A 25,233-nucleotide genomic window follows, 5' to 3' on the forward strand; every position below is an offset into this window, starting at 1 on the left:
GGAAGTTAGAGAAGTCAATGTTCATGCCATCAGGTTGGATGCTACCCATACGGAATATAAGGTGTTGTTCCTCCAACCTGAGTGTGGCTTCATCTTTACAGTAGAGGAGGCCGTGGATAGACATGTCAGAATGGGAATGGGATGTGGGATTAAAATGTGTGGCCACTGGGAGATCCTGCTTTCTCTGGCGGACAGAGCGTAGATGTTCAGCGAAGCGGTCTCCCAGTCTGCGTCAGGTCTCACCAATATATAAAAGGCCATATCGGGAGCACCGGATGCAGTATATCACCCCAGTCGACTCACAGGTGAAGTGATGCCTCACCTGGAAGGACTGTTTGGGGCCCTGAATGGTGGTAAGGGAGGAAGTGTAAGGGCATGTGTAGCACTTGTTCCGCTTACACGGATAAGTGCCAGGAGGGAGATCAGTGGGGAGGGATGGGGGGGACGAATGGACAAGGGAGTTGTGTAGGGAGCGATCCCTGTGGAATGCAGAGAGGGGGGGGAGGGAAAGATATGCTTAGTGGTGGGATCCCGTTGGAGGTGGCGGAAGTTACGGAGAATAATATGTTGGACCCGGAGGCTGGTGGGGTGGTAGGTGAGGACCAGGGGAACCCTATTCCTAGTGGGGTGGTGGGAGGATGGAGTGAGAGCAGATGTACGTGAAATGGGGGAGATGCGTTTAAGAGCAGAGTTGATAGTGGAGGAAGGGAAGCCCCTTTCTTTAAAAAATGAAGACATCTCCCCCGTATGGGTCCTAACTTTGCCTGCCTTTTTGTTGGGTTTGTGGAACAATCTATGTTCCGTGCCTATTCTGGTATCTGTCCCCCACTTTTCCTTCGCTACATCGACGACTGCATTGGCGCTGCTTCCTGCACGCATGCAGAACTCGTTGACTTTATTAACTTTGCCTCCAACTTTCACCCTGCCCTCAAGTTTACCTGGTCCATTTCCGACACCTCCCTCCCCTTTCTAGATCTTTCTGTCTCTGTCTCTGGAGACAGCTTATCCACCCGTATGGGTCCTAGCTATGCCTGCCTTTTTGTTGGGTTTGTGGAACAATCTATGTTCCGTGCCTATTCTGGTATCTGTCCCCCACTTTTCCTTCGCTACATCGACGACTGCATTGGCGCTGCTTCCTGCACGCATGCAGAACTCGTTGACTTTATTAACTTTGCCTCCAACTTTCACCCTGCCCTCAAGTTTACCTGGTCCATTTCCGACACCTCCCTCCCCTTTCTAGATCTTTCTGTCTCTGTCTCTGGAGACAGCTTATCCACTGATGTCTACTATAAGCCTACTGACTCTCACAGCTATCTGGACTATTCCTCTTCTCACCCTGTCTCTTGCAAAAACGCCATCCCCTTCTCGCAATTCCTCCGTCTCCGCCGCATCTGCTCTCAGGATGAGGCTTTTCATTCTAGGACGAGGGAGATGTCTTCATTTTTTAAAGAAAGGGGCTTCCCTTCCTCCACTATCAACTCTGCTCTTAAATGCTTCTCCCCCATTTCACGTACATCTGCTCTCACTCCATCCTCCCACCACCCCACTAGGAATAGGGTTCCCCTGGTCCTCACCTACCACCCCACCAGCCTCCGGGTCCAACATATTATTCTCCGTAACTTCCGCCACCTCCAACGGGATCCCACCACTAAGCATATCTTTCCCTCCCCCCCTCTTTCTGCATTCCGCAGGGATCGCTCCCTACACAACTCCCTTGTCCATTCGTCCCCCCCATCCGTCCCCACTGATCTCCCTCCTGGCACTTATCCGTGTAAGCGGAACAAGTGCTACACATGCCCTTACACTTCCTCCCTTACCACCATTCAGGGCCCCAAACAGTCCTTCCAGGTGAGGCATCACTTCACCTGTGAGTCGACTGGGGTGATATACTGCGTCCGGTGCTCCCGATGTGGCCTTTTATATATTGGTGAGACCCGACGCAGACTGGGAGACCGCTTCGCTGAACATCTACGCTCTGTCCGCCAGAGAAAGCAGGATCTCCCAGTGGCCACACATTTTAATTCCACATCCCATTCCCATTCTGACATGTCTATCCACGGCCTCCTCTACTGTAAAGATGAAGCCACACTCAGGTTGGGGGAACAACACCTTATATTCCGTATGGGTAGCCTCCAACCTGATGGCATGAACATTGACTTCTCTAACTTCCGCTAGGCCCCACCTCCCCCTCGTACCCCATCTGTTACTCTTTTTTATGCACACATTCTTTCTCTCACTCTCCTTTTTCTCCCTCTGTCCCTCTGAATATACCTCTTGCCCATCCTCTGGGTCACCCCCCCCCGTCTTTCTTCCCGGACCTCCTGTCCCATGATCCTCTCGTATCTCCTTCTGCCTATCACCTGTCCAGCTCTCGGCTCCATCCCTCCCCCTCCTGTCTTCTCCTATCATTTTGGATCTCCCCCTCCCCCTCCAGCTTTCAAATCCCTTACTCACTCTTCCTTCAGTTAGTCCTGACGAAGGGTCTCGGCCTGAAACGTCGACTGCGCCTCTTCCTATAGATGCTGCCTGGCCTGCTGCGTTCACCAGCAACTTTGATGTGTGTTACTGAGTATTCTGGTCACTTCCTGTTTCTATTTCAGCTTTCCAGTAAAGGTGGAGCCAGGTTGCAATTGGATGACATTCCTGGGAAATCCTTGTGAACAAAGCTGTTCATAAGTGAGAAATGAAGGGAAAACGATGCATAGGAAATGATGAATGAAGCTGCCATGATGGGAGGGAGGGGGGCAGGTTTGGGAAGTGGGTGTGCTCAATGATTCCAGCTCTGCTCAGCTCAACCCAGCACTACAGAAGGCAAGTGGATTTGTCTCATTCCCACCCAGCAGAAGTAGCAGCAGTCCCACAGCTGCTGACTGATCCATCCCCATCTGTTTCACCTGTCTCCCCAAAGCTCATATGCGTACACTGGCTGTACCTGAATCTGGTGTTCAGAACCTGGGGAGGACCTGTATCTGCATTTCTTTTGGCTTTTTGAAATCACCTGCCTTGACTGAGTTTGCACCACATTTTTGTGGCCACAGCAGTACATCTCGCCCATTATCAGTAAGAAATCACAAGCACACCAAACCTGCTGCACACGTCTCGTAAGCATAAAATCTGGGGTCTCAGCAGGGAGGAGATTTAAAGAAATAATCATCTTTCAGGGAATATTCTCAACCTCTTAGACATAGATATGGAGTATTACCAGCACAGTACAGGCCCTTCGGCCCACCATGGTGCTTCTCACTCTAAGATCAATCTAATCCTTCCCTCTTACGTAGCCCTCCATTTCTCTATCATCCAACTACCTATCCAAGTGTTTCATAAGTGTCCCAGATTTTTCTGTCCCTACCACCACTCCTTACAGGGCATTCCACGAACTCTCCACTCACTGTGTAAAAACTTACCTCTGACATCCCCCTATACTTTTGAATTATGACCCTTGGTGTTAGTCATTTCCACTGAGAAAAAACAGTCTCTGGATAGCCACTTGATCTATGCCTTTATTGTCACGTGCACCTCTATCAAGTCATCTCTCACTCTCTTTCACTCCAAAGAGAAAAATCCTAGCCCACTCAATTTATCCTAATAAGATGTGCTCTCTAATCCATTCAGCATCCTGGCAAATCTCCGCTATATCGTCTCTAAACCTTCTACTTTAGAGTAGGGTTGAATGTTTATTTCGTCCCTGAGGTCCAGAGGATTATTGAAGCTCAGTCACTGGGCAGATGGCCACAATCCTTTCCATAGTGTAGAAGTGGCAAATACAAGAGGACATGCATGGAAAGTGTGAGAGGAAAATTTAAGGAGATGTATAGGACAATTTTTTTTACAGGAAGAGTGGAATGGGCTGCTGGGAGTAGTGGTGGAGGCAGGTAGGATAGTCCTGAACATAATCTATATCCTTCCATTCCTTGCACAATTATGCAGTGAATGGAGAAATATGGATGATGTGTTGGCAGAAGGGATTCAGTTTAATTTGGCTTCTAGTTTGGTGCAGGCATCATGGTCTGAAGGGCCTATTTCTGTCTTTTATCATTCCGCATTCTAAAGCAAGGAGCTCCATTGCTGAGTAACACTCTTGTTGACCATTTGTTGCAGCCCTTAACCCTTTCCCAATTCTAGAGTCTCTGTTTTTCATTCCTAACTGCAAGTTAGCTGCCGATCTCCAACGCCAAGGCACCACCTCCCCAGTTCAGAGTGCCTCCCAAATGGTGTAAGTTCTGAGATCTCCAAAAGATCATAAGTTGGAGACTTCAGAGACTTAACGTGGAACAGTACAGAACAGGAATATGCTCTTCAGTGATGCCAATTTAAACTGCACATCTGTGTGCACAGATTCTATATTCTTCCATTTCCTGTTTGTCCCTGCCACTGTCTAAATGCCTCTGAAACTCTGCTAACACCTGGGAGAACCTTGGGAAAAAAAAGAGATATTTAAAGCTGATGAACCGCTTGGCCCAGAGGTTGACAATGAGTATGAATGGGGCCATGGGGTTTTGTGTAGATTAGCATGTTGCTATTTATCAAATTGTATCAGGAAGTTCGGACCATTTATTCAAATATGATTTCAAGTGCCAGTAAGTAGCTGGGGAATTTAAATTCAAACAATTAAATAAATTTGAATTTAAAGGAAAACTATGGTAAGAATGACGGTGTAAAAATCCACCTAATTCATTAATGCCTTCTGTCCTCACTGGGTCAGTCGACTTAATTTTCATTACATGTACAGTACTGTATGCACAAGTGCAATAAAAAAAAACTTGCTTGTGGCATTATCACAGGCACAGCTGTAGCATCAAGAAGAAACACTAAGAAGAAAGATGTAAAAGGGTCTTGGACTTAAACCAGTAGCAGTTTTCCTTTCACAGATGTTTCCTGATCTGTTGACTGCTTTCAACATTTTCTCTTTTTATTCCATTTTGAAAAAAATGTCATTCTGATTTTCAAATGAATGCATAGAATTATCTTCACATTCTCTGTCATTTAGAAATGTTTCAGAATTCTGACTGATTTTGTGGAAACCCACTCAGTTCTGCAACTATTAAGGCTCATTCATTATGCCTTTTCATGCCCAATCTCTATCTTCCCCGAGGATAATCCTCAACACCACCATTTAATTATGCTTTTGACCACTTATTAATTTTTTTTGGGACTAGACAACTGTAACATGCATTTTCCATCATGATTTCCCTTGACAGACTAGTGGTGAACCACATTGAGATGACTGCAGCCATTCTGATGCATGTCCTTTCACAGTGCTGCTGGGTCCAGCACGTAGACCCAATGATGAGAAACTGGCGGTAGTTTTTCCAAGACATGATGATTTGCTATTGGGGGGAATATTCAGTGTAGAAGGAGAATGAAAGATGGTCTTATAGAGATGTATAAAACCATAGTGTGAATGTACACAGTCTTTTCCCCAGGGTTTGGGAATCAGGAATTAGAGGGTAGGATGGGAAGGGAGAGATTTAATAGGAACTTGAAGGGTAATTCTATCAGTCAGAGAGTGGCCAGGATATTGAATGAGTGGCTAGAGGAAGTGGTTGAGACTGGTACATAAACAACATTTAAAAAGGTACACAGATCAGAAAGATTCAAGAGGAATCTAGACTACATATGTTCAAAGGCACTAGCTAAGATGGAGATCTTAATTGGTAGGGACCAGTTGGGGTGAAAGATGCATTTGATTTTGTATACTTATATGACTCTAGTACCCCTATCCTTGATGCTGGAGGTTGTTGTTTGCTGTCAGATGAATCAAAGTGAACACATCAGGGTGTGGTATTGGAGGGATATATGTTCAGACATCGAGTATGAAAACCTGGCCTGTCATCTAAGCTGGCTCTATTCGCCTGCTTGTGGCCCATCTCTCTCTCTAACGCTTTCTTATAAATGTACTTGTATGAGTACGTTTTAAGAACTGTACTGTTAATTGTTTTGCCACAACGACTTCCTCTGGCAGCTCATTCCGTACACTGACCACTCTGGGTGAAAAAGCTGCCCCTCAGTTTCCTATTAAATCTCTCCCCTCTCACCTTAAGCTTGTGTTGTCTAGTTCTTGATTCCCCAACCCTGGGAAAAAGGCTAAGAGATTTCACTCTACCTATACCCCTCATGATTTTATACACTTCGATAAGATCACATCTCAGATTCCCATGTTCCAAGGAATAAAGTCCTTTCCTGCTCACCCTCTTTCTATAACTCAGTCTGAGTCCTGGAAACATCCCTGTAAACGTTTTCCGTATTATTTTCCAGCTTATCGTCATCCAACTTCTATACGCAATCCCCTCACTAATGAAGGCCAACTTGCCAAAGCCTCCCGAGGATCGGAACACTCGGGAGATGTACAAGAGGTTGCGGAGAATGGTCGATATCATGACGAGTAGGCCTCCGCTCAATTACAGTCAGGTAGACCAGTCAATGTGTGAGTTGTGACAAGTTCACCATGGGAATCCTGGGATAACAGGGTAATTCAGGCGAGTGGATGAGATGAAACACGTTTTTTTTGATGATTTATAATGGAAAGGCGCAAGGAGATAGTGAGGTGATGAACACTTCCATCCAGTGCAGTTACATCCAATGGGGATTCTAGACTGGTGAGGGAGTGAGAAGATTCTGCGCAAGGGAAATGCCCATGAAACTGCCCGCTGCCCCAGAGTCCATCAGGTCCTGGAGGGCGTGCTGTTCGGCGAGCAGCTGTTCGTGCCCAGTAACCACAGCTTCCTGTCTGGACGATCACCCCTCGATCATCCCTCCCCATCGTAGTTTCTTGACCGTTCACAGCAGCAAGGAGATGGTCAAAGTCAGGAAGGCCAGGGTGAGGTGGGTTTGTCTCCACCGGGTCCATGAAGTGACTCCGTCTTACTGTAAGGGAAATGGCTCGATCAGAAATCAAACTCAGTTGTTGCGTTGGAAGTCCGGCACTGTACCACTGTACCATTGTACCACTGAGGATAATGAGTGAAGAGTGAAGCCACTTGCAGAAACCACGATGCAGACAAAAGTTGATGTGCGGATTCTAAAGCAGGTTTTACTTTGTTCTAAGCCAAGATGGTTAAAAAACAGATACGGCAAAAACAAGCAACCAGCCCAACTCAAAAACATGCAGAAATCCAAACACAAATTCAGTAATCTAAGATCTTGATGCACAAATAAGATCCAGAAATGACATTAAAACACAGAAAAGACTCAAAAAACAAAAATACCAGAGGCTCTTGCTACTTATGAGATCATACATTAAACCTGAGCAAAGTAAGGTGCAGCATGCAGGATTTAAATACACAGGCGTTAATTCGGAACATATACAGACAACGATCAATAACGAGAAATCAATCAGTTCTGAAAAAGCTCTTAGGGAACGATGTCTGCTGCCGGTGGCCAACCCCGGAATAGATCGGAGTCCTAACATCGGGAAAGTGCACCTGATTTCAGCTGGTCAACAATTGTATAAACTGACAATTCTGAGCTGCAGTTCTAGAGCAGGCAGCGACAGAGGTTGTACAGAGTATATACCATATGATTGAGAATTGAGTGAAAGTTCTCAGATCCAATTAATCACTGATAGTACTTTTTCCAGGCTTGGCTCCTCTGCAAGCGCAAAATCGGTTCTTTTGTTTAAGTTTACCATTCTTTCTGCATGTTGGATGATTCGCACATAACCAGGTATATTTTCAAAGTTCAAAGTTCGTCCATTTATTGTCAAAGTACAGTGTAACATTTTGAGATGCGTCTCTTTAAAGGCAGCCTGAAAACAAAGAAACCCAAAAGGAACCCATTTTTTAAAAAAGACCGTCATACACCTAATATGCAGATAGAGAGGGGAAAGTAACCCAAATCTTGCAAACAATAAAAGTAAGCAAATAGCTTTTAGAACTGAAGTTTTACAAAAGACAGGAAGCCAGGCATCACTGCAGCGCCAGCAGGCCACAGCCTCAGTTCAGCGCAGAACTGAATAAACGTCGCGGAGCAGCGAGCTTAACCGGGCAGAGCCAACCCATCAATCGCCTCCGGTCCTGATACCCTGCCCTTTTCAATCTGGCTCGGCGCTTATATCATCCGAACATCGCGTCGTTCTTTGCTCTCGAACCACGCTGCGACCTAGATTCCGCCGCCACAATTTGACCTGTACCCGACTTTTCCAATTGTGGCCGTAATTTAAATCGATTCAACACCGAGTCTTTCCTCGCTCTTGGGCACGTCTCGACTTTGCTTGGACCCCACCTCTACCTCCGGTTGCCTCGCCTCCGCCTCTGCTCGCCTCACGTCTGCTTGCCTCTTCATTGTTAGGGGGGATCGTTGTTAATAAAATGTTCAATCATAATAGTCGTAAATGACAAAATCGATGTTTCTGGAGTGTTAGCTGAGGCATAATTATTGCCCTGAAAAACTGTGCAGGTTTATATACTTTTCCGAGAAATAGTAACCATGGAATACTTTATTCCCTGTAGAGAGTACGGGTTTTAAATGACGGCATTTTGGGTATTACACAGCTCAGAGTATCAACTTGGGTTATTTAATGACAATTGACCTTGTATTCTGCAGCAGGTCAGGAATTTGTGTAAACTGAGATTTTCATAGTTTCAAAGTGACATCCATACTATATCCTCTATAATCAACAGAAATTGCAAACAAACGCGGATATACCAAGCTAGCCCGTGCACCTGTATTCAAATTAATTTATTTGCCCAGGACAGCGTTATTCTCACTTGTTTGTGGATGTCTAAATGGCTTTGCATGGTTTCACTTACCACTTCAGCTTCGCAGTTCTACAACACAGAACGGTACAGCACAGTACTGACCCTTCTGCCCACGATGTTGTGCAGATCCTTTAAACTGCTCTAAGATTAATCTAACCCTTCACTCCTACAAAGCTCTTCTTTTTTTTCTATCGTCCATGTGCCTAGCTAAGAGTTCCTTAAATGCCCCTAACACGTCTTCTTCTGCTGTTGTCCTGGCTGGACGTTCCACACAATCATCACCTGCTGTGTAAAAAGCTTACTTCTGGAATTCCCTATATTTTCTACAAATCACCTTACAATTATGCCCCCCCCCCCCCGCGTATTAACCATTTCTGCCCTGGCAAAAGTCTCTGGCTTTCCATTCGATGGACTGTATTTCTTTTATCAACCTGTGGAAGAAAACCACTAAGACCCTGTGACGGACGTTAAGGGGTTAATGATCTTTTTCAAAAATAAAAATAAAGCTGCAGTCAATTATCTGTGATTTTGGGGCACTACGTGATTGAAATGTGCGCTGTAGATGGGATGTGGGAATAATTATGTCTATGCTTCTTTGTTCTGTGGATTATCATATGTCTGCCATCGAGCAAGCCTGATATACTTGTCTGAAACTGACACTTAAGCAAACGAATAATTGTAACTGTTCAAGGACATACTGTGCAACTTCATTATTCTGTAGAATTATAGTCTAAGTTCCTCCTTATAGCTAGGTGTTTCTTGTCACGTACACTTGGGGTATAAATAAAAACCTACTTTATTGTTAAGCGGAGTTCCAAGATCCCGCTTTTAGGTGCTTGGGCTCCCCATGGTATCATGTGACAAATAAAGGATTTTTCTACGGCACTGTCCTTCCGGGTCCGAGTACTTTTTCCGCGACACAACCTCTATACCACTGTCCAGTCACCTCTCATCCTCCTTCGCTTTAGAGTAAAAAGTCATAGCTATCTCAGCCTATTCTCATAAGACATGCTGCCTAATCCAGGTAGCATCTTGGTAAATCTCCTCTGCAAACTCTTCAAAGCCTTCACGTCTCTTCTCTAATGAGTCGACCATAACTGAACATAATAATCCAAACAGGGTTTTACAGAGTTGCAAAATTACCTCTTCTTGTATATATGGCTGGCACACCTGAGTGTATACCGTATGCATACTTATTAATATCCGTAATGTTTCGGCCCATCTATACTTTACGGCATGGATAACTGTCCGTGTTTGCTTTTCCTCTGAAGTTTTGTATTCAATCTCGCATCTCAAATATTTTCATGTTTCTTTGTCCGCGCTTCTCCAAACATTTAGGCCCAATTATCTCTATCACTACAGGGATAGACATCCACCACGGGGCAAAAGGAATTAACGAAAGATAAACTCTCTATCATGCGATCACTAGTACAAGCATCAAAGAGAGTTATTATTAAAAATAAAGAGGCATTCGTGTGGATAAGAATACAGCATGACATCTTTATTCACCTCAACAGCAAACTATTTACATGTTTTCAAGGAAACAATTATATTTGCCAAGGTAACGAGATGATACGTTTGAAATTTACATTTTTGCCTCCAACATTTACCTTTAAGGCAATTTCGAGTCAACTTGTACCTGGCTCGTGACAAGTTATCCCCTGGCATCCTAAACCCAATATGCTGAAGCGAGATAAAATAATCTGCTGGCGGAACTCAGCAAGCCGAGCGGTGGCTGGACTGGGGGCAGGGATGCGGGAAGGGAAGGAAGATTTGTCGACTTTTCGGGTCGAAACCCTGCGTCGGGGTCGACTAATGTTTTGAAGTCGGGCGGTTTGGCATCTTCTAAAATGTTGCCAGAGAAGCGAGGCTCCGGACTTGTATTTTTAGATCTGACTAAATAGAAATTAAATGCAGAAGTGACAATGCACGGGATAACAAAGCATCCCCCGCCGACCTGTCACGGCCACCATTCCAAACACGAACACGTCATAAAATAGATTAATTTCTTGTATGCTTTATTGACAGAAGCATATGTACACAGGTGCATATTGATTGAAAAGCAGAACCCAAGTCTTTTCAAATGCAGGTAGAATCGTTTCTAAATGCCTTTAGTTGCAGGCAATCAATCGGATGCTCTTAAATTTTACAAGTGATTTGGAAGCGCAACGCCAGCCCGCATGCACTGTTAATATACTGAAGCAACACATCCCGAAGAAGCATGCAGTTTATTGGTGTCTGTACGCTTATTCTATTAAAGGGCCACTCAACAAATGCAAAGGTATTTTCGTATAATATTATTTTGAACCGTGTACTCTACAGCAGGGATTTCTCCATTGGAAATTCTTGGACCTAAAGATATACAGCAAGGGATTGAGGAAAGCCGTGAAAGACGTAAGGAGCCACACAAACGGTTGAACATAGCACCTATAAAACCTTAAGCCTGAATACGCAGGGTTCAGCAAATCCATGACCCCAGCGTAGATTTCGCTAACGTGATACGGGGCAAAACAGATAAGAAGAAAGGCCAAAATCGCCACAATTGTTTTCAGCACCTGCTTCCTCATCAGCTTCATGGACTCTTTCCCAGTTCCAATGTCTATGAGTTTCTTTGCTGTCAGAGCATAGCACACTAACAGGATCAGCACTGGAATGACACACAATATAAACTTAGAAAATAGTAAGTACAATTTCCATGCCCTCGATACCGAAGACATTTTCAGGCATGAGGGACTAACAGTAAATGTGGTTATTAATATGAAAAAGGCAGGAATGATCAGGATCAACACTGAGAGCCAAATTACAGCGGAGAGAGCGACATAATACCGGGGCCTTCTCCACGCATGAAATATGACTGGATGGGCAACTGCAAAATATTGGTCGATGGCGATGAAGGTCATGAAGGATGGACTGCCGTACAGGTTGATAAGGGACAAAAAATAGGAGACATAATGCAGTATATATAATTGCGAACCCGGGGTGAGATATATGAGCGTAATAATAGATGATATGATATCCATACAATCGATAATGATTAGATCAAGCAGGAGGATGTCAGTTGTTGACAAGACCTTCTTTGGTCGCATGATGTGCCACAGAGCAACAGAGTTACCAGCAATGCCCAATACAACCACTACAATAAGGATGCCAAAAGCTATCATGATCAATGTTCCGTCGAACGTATCTCTGGAAGACTGTGTGGTCACATTTCCCGTCTGATTGGTTGAATTAATTCCTGACCAGGGATCGAGATATCTTGCACCCCAACTAGCCGAGTTAACCATTATGATGCTCTGACAACGAACACGGAACAACCGATGGGAAATCTGGGGAGATAAAGAAGATTTGTTAGAAAAAGATGGCTGGAGTGGAATGCAAGTAACTTGAAGGGTGTAGTTGCTTCCCCTAGTATATTAATCGCATCGCATTACTTCAGGTTGTAGTCTCCGGAGTCTCTGGAACGGATGCAAGAAAGTCTTTCGGAATCAGAAAGAAACAAATGTTGCAAAAGAAGAGAATTCGATGTGGCTAAATTTGTGGGTGATGAAACAAACCACACACCAGAAGTATGTGCACGGACTGTAGTTTCAGCACACCCCCTATCTGAAAATGCTGATCATATGATAGGTACTTCGCAGTTTCTCTCTCTCAGAAGTCTATGCGCTCCCAACATTCTTCTCAGTGTCCTGTTATCGAATTGTGTATAAACGGAATAGTGCTTGGAAGGGCCTTGAGCCGGTCATGTCAGCCAACGGACTGACGGTAGCGTGATCCCTCTCAGGGTGACCGCTGTAAGTTGTCAAGTATCCTTGTCCTTTCTTCAGATTGCCCTTCGTATTCAAGCACGAACTGCTGCTCCCCTGACTCATTTATCAGGAGCTAATCTTCTAACAATCACTGTAGTGTACTCGCTGCTCCCCCACCCTCGTCTCATAAATTCCACTCCGATCTTTATCTCGCATTCCTGCCCGCCTCTAAAAGCTCCACCACACGTCCCTACTTCTTCGTCCCGCGCCTTCCGTCTCAAATCCGCAAGCCCACTCATCCTTGCACAGCGAAATGTGCATTGACTTAACGCAAGGGTGTCTCTTCCAGCAGCCTCCTCTCTACTTTAATCTACTTTAAACTCACCTGTGGCCCTGCAGTTTTGTGGAGACTGACAGAAAGAACAAAATCAAAACAGAACAAGGATATATCAGAATGAACACACGAGTGTTATAACAGGTGAAAACGGAACCACACCTTTTATAGTTTGCTCTCTTCATTTGGTGCGATTACGCTGAAGATCCATGGCGCAGGCTCCTCCCTGTAGGTTCCTCCCAATTCTCGCGCTAGCTGACAACAATAATATCAACCATTCTTTCATTACAATAGTACTTGATCGAACACCTAGGATTCCAATGTGCTAAGGACGTGTCTAATCCAGTGTAAAGTGGATACCGAAGCTCCCCGATTGGGCTAAACAGCATCACAGCGCATCATAGATAAATAAACACATAAACATCACCCCACACCCAAAATCTCACTGGAAACGGAAAAGGGGGAGACACGGCACCAATGCGATTAACGTGACGCTATTACAGGGCGAACACGCACGTTTTTACCGGCTGCTCCGGATTCCACTCACATCCCAAAGACGTGCGTGTTGGAGTTAGTAAGTTGTGGGCATACTACGTTGGCACTAGAGGAGTGGCGACTCTTGCCGGCTGCCCAGCACAATCCTCGCTGATTTGAGCGACGCAGACGACGCCTTTTCCTCTATTTTCCGATGCTCAGTTGACAAAAAAGCCTATCTTTATCATTAACTTCATGGTAGATTTTAAGCAATTCGACTGTCAATCGAATGAACTGGGAGAAACAACGAGTGAAACGGATCTATTATCTCCCAGGATTGCTCTTTGTACACAAAATATCAGCAACGCAAAGGCCAATCTCTCCAAAATGTAAGAAAGGACAGAGAACGGGGAACATGTTTTTAGCCTTCACTGAAATAATGATTGTAATTTCCCCACGAATAATGTTGCATCCGGCTGGATATCCCGAAATTACTAGCACAACCCACACCAGAAAACTGCAAGGTGCGGGAATGAATGAGAACAGGTCTTGATTTCACTTGTGAAACCATTCATGGTCTCATGTAGGGATCGGAACAGGCGGGAGATAAATGAACAAATGTTTGTTTAAATGTTTATAATCAGACGGGGTTGTATGAATCGATAATTGAAACCGTCACCTGAAGTTTGCCTTATGGCCTTCCAGTCTTGAGTATTAAACTTTAAACTATAGTTGGTGAAATAATAACAGGATGGCACTTGTTCAGTCTAAATAGATGCAGAGTTAATTAGACTCATCTTCAACGTAACACGAATATTTTAAATTCATGATTCAGGATGCGTAACTCCGACAATATTGTGGGCTGCAGTGTCCGCGTCATTGACCCAAGGGCGATGAAGGAATTGCAATGCATTTCCAACCTATAATGGTCCATATGCTGGAGAGGAATCTGCGTGCTGTCACGTACCCATGTGCTGGTTGCCATTGTCAATCGTGTTTGCCAGCTTTTGGGTGCTTCTGAAGTAGCTACTTGGTGTATTTTGTAGCTGGTTAAACTCAAACGCGGAGTAGAACTTCCTCACGAAGGGTCTCGGCAAGAAACGTCGACTGTACCTCTTCCTAGATGGTATAGGCTACCTTACTACGTACCTATGGGAACTTGGATGGGTGTAATTTGAAGACCAAGGAGCATTGAACCAGGAATCATGACTCAAATAACTAAAACGATGCTGAAAACACAAATCTTCTGATGTTAGAGAACCTGATCGTTTCACAAAATTAATTTTCACACTTTATCTGATTATAATATGATTGAATTCATAATGCAATTTGTGAGGGACAAAAATAGGTCACACGTATCAGTATTGCAATGGAATAAAGAGAATTACAGAGGCATGAAAGAGGAGCTGCCCAGGAGGATTGGAGAGGGGTACCGGGGGTGGGGGTGGGGTGGGGGGATGATGGCAGAGCAGAGATGGCTGAAGTTTCTGGGAATAGTTCACAAGGTGCAGGATAGATATGTCCTAGAGGAAAAGAAGTTCTCAAATGACAGGGGTAGGCAACCGTGGTTAACAAAGGAAGTTAATGACTGCGTAAAAGTCAAGGAAAGGGCACATAAGGTGGTAAAAATGAGTGGAAAGTTGTATGATTGGGAAGCTTTTAAAATCCAACAAAGGGTAAAAAGGCTAGTCTACCCTTATATTTCATCTTTTTCCTTCTTGTATCTTGTTTAGTTGCCTTTATCTTAGATTGGGTGTTATGTAATTACCCAAATCTTATTAGGGAGTTTAACGTAAAGAAACCCTTATGAGGCAATCATAATATGATTGAATGCATACTGTAATTAGAGAGTGAAAAGCATAACTCACATGTATCAGTATCACAATGGAATAAAGAGGCATGAGAAAGGAGCTTGCTCAGGTGGATTGGAGGAGGATATTGGCAGGGATGACGGCAAAGCAAAAATGGTTGACTTTTCCAGAAATAGTTCACAAGACACAGGATAGATATGTCCCACAGAGAAAGAAGTTCAGTTACATAAAGAGTAAAAGGGAAGTCAAAGTTGATATTGGACCACTAGAAAATGATGCTGGTGAGGTAGTAATGGGGGGGAAAGGAATTGGCAGATGAACTTAATACGTACTTTGCTTCAATCTTTACTGTGGAGGACAATAGATGTATGCGAGAGTTTAGCATAGAATTTGCCGACTGAGGGAGAGATGGATGTATATTTATTGTTATGATATTTCAAGAATCACTTGATTCTGGCACAGTTCCAGAGGATAGGAAAATTGAAAATGTCATTCTACTCTTTCAGAAGGGGGGAAGTCAAAAGAAAGGAAATTATAGGCCAGTTAGCCTAACCTCAGTGGTTGGGAAAGTATTGGAGTCTATTATCAAATATGAGTTTTCGGGATATTTGGTTGGCTTTCATAAGTCGAGGAACAGAGTTTAAGAGTCGCGAAGTAATGATGCAGCTCTATAAAACTCTGGTTAGGCCACACTTGGAGTACTGTGTGCATTTCTGGTTGCCTCACTAGAGGAAGGATGTGGAAGCATTGGAAGGGGTACAGAGGAGATTTACCAGGATGCTGCCTGGTTTAGAGAGTATGCATTATGATCAGAGATGAAGGGAGCTAGGGCTTTACTCTTTGGAGAGAAGGAGGATGAGAGGAGACATGATAGAGGTGTACAAGATAATAAGAGGAATAGATAGAGTGGATAGCCAGTGCCTCTTTCCCAGGGCACCACTGTTCAATACAAGATGACATGGCTTTAAGGTAAGGGGTGGGAAGTTCAAAAGGGATATTAGAGGAAGGGTTTTTACTCAGAGAGTGGTTGGTGCGTGGAATGCACTGCCTGAGTCAGTGGTGGAAGCAGGTACGCTAGTGAAATTAAAGAGACAACTAGACAGGTATAGGGAGGAATTTAAGGTGGGGGGTTATATGGGAGGCATCGGTTTGAGGGTCGGCACAACATTGTGGGCCGAAGTGCCTGTACTATGCTGTTCTATTCTATGTTCTATGTTTTAAGTCAAAGTCAGCATGGTTTCTGCGAAGGGAAATATTGCTTGACAAATTCATTAGAGTTCTTCGTGAAAGTAACCAGCAGTGTGGACAAAGGAGAGGCAGTAGATATCATTTACTTGGATTTTCAAAAGGTCACACATAAGGTGCCACACATGAGGCTGCTTAGCAAAATGAATTCCTATGGCGTTACAGGAAAGATACAGGCATGGAAAGAGGAATGGATGACAGGAAGAAGACAGCGAGTAAGAACAAAGGGGATCATTTCTATTTGGCTGCCAGTGACTAGTGGGAACAGTATTGGGACAGGCTCTTTTCACACTGTTCGTCAATAATTTAGATAGTGGAATTGATGGCTTCGTGGCAAAGTTTGCTGATGATACTAATATTGATTGAAGGGTAGGTAGTGCTGAGGAAGTAATGCGATTGCAGCAGGACTGAGACAAATTGGAAAAATGGGCAAAAAAGTGGCAGATAAAATTCAATGTTGGGAAATGTATGATAAGTATATTAAGAGCAAAAGGATTGTAAGGGATAAAATTGGTCCTCTTGAAGATCAGAGTGGTCGGCTTTGTGCGGAACCAAAGGAAATGGGGGAGATCTTAAATAGGTTTTTTGCGTCTGTATTTACTAAGGAAGCTGGCATGAAATCTATGGAATTGAGGGAATCAAGTAGTGAGACCATGGAAACTGTACAGATTGAAAAGGAGGAGGTGCTTGCTGTCTTGAGGAAAATTAAAGTGGATAAATCCCCGGGACCTGACAGAGTGTTCCCTCGGACCTTGAAGGAGACTAGTGTTGAAATTGCGGGGGCCCTGGCAGAAATATTTAAAATGTCGCTGTCTCCGGGTGAAGTGCCGGAGGATTGGAGAGTGGCTCATGTTGTTCCGTTGTTTAAAAAAGGATCAAAAAGTAATCCGGGAAATTACAGGCCAGTGAGTTTAACGTCAGTAGTAGGTAAGTTATTGGAGGGAGTACTAAGAGACAGAATCTACAAGCATTTGGATAGACAGGGGCTTATTAGGAGGAGTAAACATGGCTTTGTGCGTGGTAGGTCATGTTTGACCAATCTGTTGGAGTTTTTCGAGGAGGTTACCAGGAAAGTGGATGAAGGGAAGGCTACATGGACTTCAGTAAGGCCTTTGACAAGGTCCCGCATGGGATGTTAGTTAGGAATATTCAGTCGCTAGGTATACATGGAGAGGTGGTAAACTGGATTAGACATTGGCTCGATGGAAGAAGCCAGAGAGTGGTGGTAGAGAATTGCTTCTCTGAGTGGAGGCCTGTGACTAGTGGTGTGCCACAGGGATCAGTGCTGGGTCCATTGTTATTTGCCATCTATATCAATGATCTGGATGATAATGTGGTAAATTGGATCAGCAAGTTTGCTGATGATACAAAGATTGGAGGTGTAGTAGACAGTGAGGAAGGTTTTCAGAGCCTGCAGAGGGACTTGGACCAGCTGGAAAAACGGGCTGAAAAATGGCAGATGGAGTTTAATACTGACAAGTGTGAGGTATTGCACGTTGGAAGGACAAACCAACGTAGAACATACAGGGTTAATGGTAAGGCACTGAGGAGTGCAGTGGAACAGAGGGATCTGGGAATACAGATACAAAATTCCCTAAAAGTGTCGTCACAGGTAGATAGGGTCGTAAAGAGAGCTTTTGGTACATTGGCCTTTATTAATCGAAGTATTGAGTATAAGAGTTGGAATGTTATGATGAGGTTGTATAAGGCATTGGTGAGGCCGAATCTGGAGTATTGTGTTCAGTTTTGGTCACCAAATTACAGGAAGGATATAAATAAGGTTGAAAGAGTGCAGAGAAGGTTTACAAGGATGTTGCCGGGACTTGAGAAACTCAGTTACAGAGAAAAGTTGAATAGGTTAGGACTTTATTCCCTGGAGCGTAGAAGAACGAGGGGAGATTTGATAGAGATATATAAAATTATGATGGGTATAGATAGAGTGAATGCAAGCAGGCTTTTTCCACTGAGGCAAGGGGAGAAAAAAACCAGAGGACATGGGTTAAGGGTGAGGGGGGAAAAGTTTCAAGGGAACATTAGCGGGGGCTTCTTCACACAGAGAGTGGTGGGAGTATGGAATGAGCTGCCAGACGAGGTGGTAAATGCGGGTTCTTTTTTAACATTTAAGTATAAATTGGACAGATACATGGATGGGAGGTGTATGGAGGGATATGGTCCGTGTGCAGGTCAGTGGGACTGGGCAGAAAATGGTTTGGCACAGCCAAGAAGGGCCAAAGGGCCTGTTTCTGTGCTGTAGTTTCTATGGTTCTATGGTTCTATGGTAAAAGGAACAATAATGCGGGCTATTATCTAAATGAGGAGAAGATTCAAACATCAGAGGTGCAGAGGGACCTAGGAGCCCTCGTGCAAGACTCCCAGACAGTTTTTTTACAGGTTGAGTTTGTAGTAAAGAAGACAAATACAATTGTGGCATTTATGTCAAGGGGAATCGAATATAAAAGCAAGCTGAGGCTTTATAAGACACTAGCTAGGCCGCACTTGGTGTATTGTCAACAGTTTTGGACCACATATCTCAGAAAGGATGTGTTATCATTGGGGGAGGGTCCAGAGGAGGTTCCCAAGGAGGATTCCAGGAATGAAGAGGTTAGCATTTGAGGAGCGTTTGGCAGCGTTGGTCCTGTACCCACTGGAATTTAGAAGAATGTGGGGGGATCTCATTGAAATCTAGAAAAGACTGGATAAGATGTATCTGGAGAGGATGCTTCCTGTGGTGGGGTATCCTGAACTAGAGGATACAGCCTCAAAATCGAGAGGCAAACATTTAGAAGGGTGGTAAGAAGGAATTCTTTCAGCTGCAGAGTAGTGGATCTGGGGAATGCTGTGCCACAGACTGCGGTGCAGGCCAAGTCCTTGGGTAGATCTAAAGTGGAAATTGATAATTTCCTGATTGGTCAGGGCATCAAAGGATACGGCGAAAAGGCAGGTGTGAGGGGGATGCGGGATCCGCCATGATGGAATGGCAGAGCAGACTTGATGGGCTGAATGGCCTAATTCTGCTCCTACGTCTTATGGCCTTGTGGTCTAATAGTCAACTGTGGTCTAATTTTCAAATACAGAGTAAGGCTATTATTCATGCAGTTGAGTATGGCATGGAATTCGTCGACTGAGAGAGAGACGGATGTATATTTATTGTCAATTCACATTGGCTGCAAGGCATCCTGCAGTAAGTCAGGAATCTGTACACACTATTTTCATAGTTTCCAAGTGACACCAAGCTTACCTCATATAATCAACAAGAACTGCAAACAAACGTTGACACGCCACACCAACCCATGCACCTGCATTCAAATTAATTCATTTGCCAGCACAGTGTTATTGTCTTTTGTTTGTAGATGCCTAAATTTCTCTCCATGACTTATCTTATGGCTTTAGCTTCCGAGTTCTGGTATAGAATATGCAGCGTAGCTATTTCAGCCCAGCCTTTCGGCCCATGATGTTGTGCCGACCTTTTAAACCGCTCAGAGGTGAATCTAAACCTTCCCTCCCACATAGTCCTTAATGTTTCTATCACTCATGTGCATAGCTAAGAATTTATTATAAACCCCTAGTGTGTCCATCTCTACCACTACCCCTAGAAAGACGTTCCCTGTCATCTTAAAATTATGCCCCCTCGTATTAGCCGTTTCCGCTCTGGGAATAATAATCTCTGGCTCTACACTCGATTTATCCCTCCTATCGTCATGCACACCTCTGTCAAATCACTGATCTTCCTACTTCGCTCTAGAGATAAAAACCACTAGGTTGTCCAACCTTTCCTCAGAAGACATGCTGTCTCATTAAAGCCCTGGTAAATCTCCATTGGCCCTCTCAAAAGCCTCCACATCCTTCCTGTAATGAAGCAACCAGAATTGAACACAATATTCCAAATGTAGTCTCACCAGAGTTTTACAGAGTTTCAACATTGCCTCTTCTTTTATATTTAGCAAGCACGCCTGTCTGTATAGACGTACTTACTAGTTGCCTTACTGTTTCGGTCCAACTATTCTTTACTCTATGGATAACTTTCAGTATTTACTTCGTCTCTCGTGTTTTATATTCATTTCCGTATCTCATAAACATTCCCATGTTTCTTTTACTGTGCTTCTCCAAACAGCTAGCCCCACGTATCTCTGTCACTGCGGGGATTGATATCCACCAGGAGGCAAAGAATGTAACTAAAAATAAAATCTCTCGATCACTATTACAAGCAGAAAAGAGAGTTATCACTAAAGATAAAGAGGCATTCGTGTGCGTAAGAATACGACATCTTTATTTCCCCCAATAACAAAGCATTGACATATTTCCATGGAAACAGTTATGTTTTACAGAATCTAACGGGATGGCACGTTTGAAATGTTGCGTTATTGCCTTCAAGCATTAATCTTCCATGCAATTTCGAGTCAACTTGGATCCGAAACGTGACAAATTATCCCCCAACACCCTAAACCTTATATGTTGAACCTTATAAAATAATCTGCTGGAGGAACTCAGCGGCTAGAGCAGCTTCTGTTGGTAGATGGGTAGGCGATGTAGAAGTAGTAAGGAGCCAAGTGTACGGTTTAACATAATATTCATAAAACTTTAAGCTTGGTTGCACTGGGTTCACAAATATATGATCTCAGCGTAGGGTTCTCTGAAGTGATACGAGGCAAAATAGGAAAAAAGAACTAGGATCACTGCAATTCTTTTCAGCACCTGCTTTCCTATCAGTCTCATGGATTCTTTCCCGATTTCCACGTCCATGAGTTTCGTGTGTCAGAGTATAGTACATAATATAACTTCAGAATATAGTAAGTATATCTTCCATGCCTGCGATATTCAATGCAATTTCTGGCATGAAGAACTATTGACAAACGTGGTTACTACAATAAAAAAAAGGCAGGAATGACCAGGACCAATACTAAGAGCCAAATTATAATGGTGAAAACAATATAATACCGGGACGTCTCCATGCATGTTCTATGACGGAGTGGGCAACAGCAATGTATTGGTCAATAGCGATGAAGGTCATGAAGGGTGGGTTAATGTAATGGTTGATAAGAGCCAAAAGAAGGGAAACGTGATGAAAAAATTGTAATTGACAACCCGGCATGACGTAAGAACTGTGAGTAGATGACATGATATCCAGAAAGTCGATAATGATTAGATCAAACAGGAGGACGTGAGTTGCTGACGAGACGTTCTTTGGTGGCGTGATACGCCGCGGAGCAAGAGAGTTACCAGCAATGCCATGCAAAATTACTAAACTAACGATGCAAGTCATCACGATCATCAGTGTTCCGTCGAATGTATCCCTGGAAGTCTGCAGGGTTACTCTTCCATTCTGATTGGCTGAATTGGTTCCTGACCAGGACTCCATGTATCTTGCATTCCAACTAACCCAGTTAACCACTATGATGCCTTGAGAACTAACAGGGAACAAATGATGGGAAATATGGTGAAATAAAGAAGATATGTTATACAGTAATAGTTGAAATGAAACTTGAAGGACGAGATTGCCTCTCTAATACATTCATCACATCGCAGTGTATCAGGGTGTAGTCTCCAAAGTCTCTGGACTGGATGCAAGAAAGTCTTTTGAAATCGGAAAGAAAACGAATACCGAAAAAGAATAGGGTTGGACAATGTTATTAAAATGCTGCGAGAGAAACAAACAATGCACAAGAAACGTGTATTGTCTGGCGTTTCAACTCTGTTCCAAGCAGAAAATGTCAGTCAGTTGACAGGTACCTCGTCAGTTCTTTCTGTGAGAAGATATGCGCGCCCAAAATTCTTCTCGCTGTCCTCTTCTCGAGTTGCTTGTAAACGTAATAGAGCTCGAAAAAAAACTTTGTCTAGGGTATGAGAAATAAGTAAGGTATGACCACGTTAATGGGACTATATTACAAACCACCCAACAGTCCTAGGGATTTAAACATAGAAACAATGTTGTGCGGAACATATACTTACCTTAGATATTACCTAGCTCTCTATTTTTCTAAGCTCATGTACCTATCCAGGAGTCTCTTAAAAGACCCTATTGTATCAGCCTCCACGACGGTCGCCGGCAGCCCATTCCACGCACTTACCACTCTCTGCGTAAAAAAACGTACCCCTGACATCTCCTCTGTACCTACTTCCAAGCACCTTAAAACTATGCCCTCTCGTGCTAGCCATTTCAGCCCTGGGAAAAAAACTGCGTAAAAAAACGTACCCCTGACATCTCCTCTGTACCTACTTCCAAGCACCTTAAAACTATGCCCTCTCGTGCTAGCCATTTCAGCCCTGGGAAAAAAACTGCGTAAAAAACTTACCCCTGACATCTCCTCTGTACCTACTTCCAAGCACCTTAAAACTATGCCCTCTCGTGTTAGCCATTTCAGCCCTGGGAAAAAGCCTCTGACTATCCACATGATCAATGCCTCTCATCATCTTATACACCTCTATCAGGTCATCTCTCATCCTCCGTCGCTCCAAGGAGAAAAGGCCGAGTTCACTCAACCTATTCTCATAAGGCATGCTCCCCAATCCAGGCAACATCCTTGTAAATGTCCTCTGCACCCTTTCTATGGCTTCCACATCCTTCCTGTAGTGAGATGACCAGAACTGAGCACAGTACTCCCAAGTGGGGTCTGACCAGGGTCCTATATAGCTGTAACATTACCTGTCGGCTCTTAAATTCAATCCCACGGTTGATGAAGGCCAAAGAACCGTATGCCTTCTTAACCACAGAGACAACCTGCGAAGCAGCTTTGAGTGTCCTATGGATTTGGACCTCACGATCTCTCTGATCCCCCACACTGCCAAGAGTCTTACAATTAATACTATATTCTGCCATCATATTTGACTTACCAAAATGAACCATCTCACACTTATCTGGGTTTAACTCCATTTGCCACTTTTCAGCCCTGTTTTGCATCGTATCGATGTCCCGCTGTAACCTCTGACAGCCCTCCAAACTATCCACAACATCCCCAACCTTTCTGTCATCAGCAGATTTACTAACCCATCCCTCCACTTCGTCATCCAGGTCATTTATAAAAATAACGAAGAGAAGGGGTCCCAGAACAGATCCCCGAGGCACACCACTGGTCACCAACCTCCATACAGAATATGACCCGTCTACAACAACTCTTTGCTTTCTGTGGGCAAGCCAGTTCTGGATCCAAAAAGCCTTGCATGGGGTACCTTATCAAATGCCTTGCTGAAATTCCTATACAGTACACTAAATCTACTGCTCTACCTTCATCAATGTGTTTAGTCACATCCTCAAAAAATCTAATCAGGCTCGTAAGGCATGACCTGCCTTTGACAAAGCCATGCTGACTATTCCTAATCATATTATGCCTCTTCAAATATTCATAAATCCTGCCTCCCAAGATCTTCTCCACCAACTTACCAACCACTGATTAGAGGAACAAATTTCTAAAGAGATCGCAGACTACTGCAAAAACTCATTAAGTATTTATAGTTGGTGATTTTAACTTTGCACTTATTGACACGGAATCCGATACTGTAAACGGACTACGGGAGCCAGAGTTTTTCATATGTGTTCAGGAAAGTTTCCTTCATAGAAGTCCCAATGAGAGAGCTTGCAATACTGCCTCTGTACTAGGAACGAGTCAGGGTAGGAGACAGAAGTTTGTCTAGGGGAACATTTTGCATCCAATTATAACAATATCATGAGTTTCAAAGTAAATATGCAAAAAGATAGGTCTGGTTTGCAGGTTGAGACTCTTGGAAAGTGAGAGGCATTCAAAAACGAAATTTTGAGAATACAAAACTTGTATGTGCATGTCAGAATAAAAGGTAAAGATAACAAATGTAAGCAACCTTAGTTTTCAAGAGATTAAAAGGCCCTGGTTAAGAGTAAAAAAGGGTGCATAGCTGGAATAGGCAAGTAGGAGCGAATGAGGTGCTTATAAAGTACAAGAAATGTAAGAGTCAATTGAGAAAAAAACCAGAAAGGCTAAAATAAAGCATGAAGTTTCTCTAGCAGATAAGGGGAAGGAGCATCCTAAGGGATTCTACATGTATGTTCAGAGCAAAAGGATTGAAAGGAACAAAATTAGTCCTCTGGAAGACCAGAATGTTTATGCATATGTGCAGCCAAAACAGATGGGGGAGATCTTAAATTAATTCTTTGAATCGTATTTTCTCGGGAGAAAACAGAGAGTCTATAGAAGTGAGGCAAAGTGACATCGCATTCATGGACCCGGTACAGATTGCAGAGGAAGAGCTGTTTGCTATCCTAAGGCAAATCAGGGTGGATAAATCCCCAGGGCCTGACAAGGTGTTCTCTCGGACCCTACAGGAAGCAAGTGCAGAAATTGCCGGGGCCATAGCAGAGATATTTGAAACATCCTTAGCAACAGGAGAGGTACAAGAGGATTGGAGGAAAGCCAATGTTGATTCGCTGTTTAAAATGCTCTAAACAGGAAACAGTAAACTATAGGCCCGTGTGTCTAACATAATTTGTGGAATGTTATTGGAAGGTATTCTGAGGGACCTGATATATACGTATTTGCATAGAAATGGACTGATTAAGGACGGTCAACATGTTTTATGCATTGTAGGTCATGTCTAACCAATCTTAGTGCGTTTTTCGAGTACGCAATGAGAAAGGTAGATGAAGGCAAGGCAGTGGATGTTGTCTACATGGACATTTGGACAGAATCCCGCATGAGAGGCTAATCAAGAAGGTTCAGTCGCTCGGCATTCAGGATAAGGTAGTAATTTGGATTAAACATTGGCTTTGTGGGAGAAGCCAGAGAGTAGCAGTAGAAGGTTGTCTCTCTGACTGGAGGCCTGTGACTAATGATTTGCCGCAGGGATTGGTGTTGAGTCCTTTGGTGATGTTATCTATATCAATGATCTGGATGACAATCTGGTTAACTGGATCAGCCAATTTACGGATGGCACCAAGACAGCGGGTGTAGTGGACATTGAGG

This window comes from Mobula hypostoma, chromosome 10 (genome assembly GCF_963921235.1).
Source record: "Mobula hypostoma chromosome 10, sMobHyp1.1, whole genome shotgun sequence".
Classification (NCBI taxonomy): domain Eukaryota; kingdom Metazoa; phylum Chordata; class Chondrichthyes; order Myliobatiformes; family Myliobatidae; genus Mobula; species Mobula hypostoma.